Source organism: Schistocerca serialis, chromosome 8 (genome assembly GCF_023864345.2).
Source record: "Schistocerca serialis cubense isolate TAMUIC-IGC-003099 chromosome 8, iqSchSeri2.2, whole genome shotgun sequence".
Classification (NCBI taxonomy): domain Eukaryota; kingdom Metazoa; phylum Arthropoda; class Insecta; order Orthoptera; family Acrididae; genus Schistocerca; species Schistocerca serialis.
The window spans coordinates 353652057-353654344 of record NC_064645.1 but is presented as its reverse complement, the minus strand read 5'-3'; positions in this window follow the sequence as shown (position 1 = coordinate 353654344).

The window sequence follows — 2288 nt, the reverse complement described above, 5'->3', positions numbered from 1 at the left end:
GCCCTCCAATACTAAATTGGTGATCCATCGATGTCTCAGAACATGTCCTACCAACCGATCCCTTCTTCTAGTCAAGTTGTGCCACAAGCTCCTCCTCTCCCCAATTCTGTTCAATACCTCCTCATTAATTATGTGATCTACCCATCTAATCTTCAGCATTCTCCTGTAGCACCACATTTCGAAAGCTTCTATTCTCTTCTTGTCTAAACTATTTATCGTCCACGTTTCAATTCCATACATGGTTACACGCCATACAAATACTTTCAGAAATGACTTGCTGACATTTAAATCTATACTCGAAGTTAACCAATTTTTCTTCTTCGGAAACGCTTTTCTTGCCATTGCCAGTCTACATTTTATATCCTCTCTACTTCGACCATCATCAGTTATTTTGCTCCCCAAATAGCAAAACTCCTTTACTACTTTAAGTGTCTCATTGCCTAATCTAATTCCCTCAGCATCACCCGACGTAGTTCGACTACATTCCATTATCGTCGTTTTGCTTTTGTTAATGTTCATCTTATACCCTCCTTTCAAGACCCTGTCCATTCCGTTCAACTGCTCTTCCAAGTCCTTTGCTGTCTCTGACAGAATTACAATGTCATCGGCGAACCTCAAAGTTTTTATTTCTTCTCCATGGATTTTAATACCTATTGCGAACTTTTCTTTTGTTTCCTTTCTTGCTTGCTCAATATACAGATTGAATAACATTGGGGATAGGCTACCAGCCGGTGTCACTCCCTTCCCAACCACTGCTTCACTTTCATACCCCTCGACTCTTGTAACTGCCATCTGGTTTCTGTACAAATTGTAAATAGCCTTTCGCTCCCTGTATTGTACCCCTGTCAGTTTCAGAATTCGAAAGAGAGTATTCCAATCAACATTGTCAAAAGCTTTCTCCAAGTCTACAAATGCTATAACCGTAGGATTGCCTTTCTTTAATCTTTCTTCTAAGATAAGTCATAGGGTCAGTATTGCCTCACGTGTTCCAACATTTCCCCGAGGTCGGCTTCTATCAGTTTTTCCATTCGTGATTAGATGATGAATGATTAGATTCCGTTAAGTGTAGGTGGAGAGAGTAGATAGGAAAGGAAAGGAGAGGAATTATTGATGACCGCTGCATCGGGACCTTACGCGGAATTAGCGGGTAGAAGTGAAAAAGGGTGCCTAATAGCGACTCAAACGCGGGATCTCCAGCTTCCGGGGCAGTCGCGTCAACCACTCCGCCAGCCGGACGCAGTGCCCACCGCAACTGCACGGATTATCTCGGTACGGACCCTGGCCGACCCACACTGCCAACCCGGCCCCATCTGCCCGCACTCCATGTCCATTTCCTTCATGCTCGCTGCTTCGAGATTTCCGCGGGAGATCGTACGTAATTTTGCATCCTCACTGAAGGTGGAGGATTCATGGACCATCGATATGAAACAGTTATATGAATCTGTCTAAAACAGATGTTTGAGGGCTCTATGTCCTCTTAATCCACTTTCGCCACCCTCAGCAGTTTACTCATAAATTGCGTCTCGTGACATTACAATACCCAGGCGATCATCATAGGGCGCACCACTCGCTCCTTCCACCTCCATGATTTCTACCTCACCATTTATGGCCGTCCTATCCACCTCACTCCTACTCTCAAATACCTTGGCCTCACACTCGACCGCCACCTCACCTGGCCTCCCCATCTCCTTACCATCCAAAACAAAGCTCACAACCGATTCTGCCTCCTGAAACTCCTGTCCAGCCGGACGTGGGGTATGCATCCTTCCACCATCCTTCACACCTACAAATCCTTGATCCACCCCGTCCTCTGTTATGCCAGTGTAGCTTGGATTTCTGCTCTCCCCGGTTCTATAAAACCCTCCAAATCCTCGAACGCCATGCGCTCCGCCTCGCTTCCGCTTCCACCTTCCGTCCCCCACGTGCATCCTCTAATATCTCATCCCCTTCTCCCACCTTCTCCTTTTCCTTGAACACATCCGCACACTATATATTGTCCGCCGTATTGATCCCCCTCACCCCTTGGTGTCTCCCTTCCTCTCCACCCCCAACCAGTTGCCGCGCCTTTACCGTTGTGTCCCACCCTCTCTCCATCTCCACACCCTCCATCTCCTTTCCCAATGCAACTCCCATCATCTACCCCTCCCGGATGATGAGCTTCGCCCTGACAACTACCCTTCCTACCAACTCTAAACCCATCTTCCTCCTGCCTCCTCCTCAGGGCTCCCTCTCCTCCCCCTTCCTTCTCCTGAGCGGCTTCCCCCTCCTACTCCCCCTCCCTCTCTTGT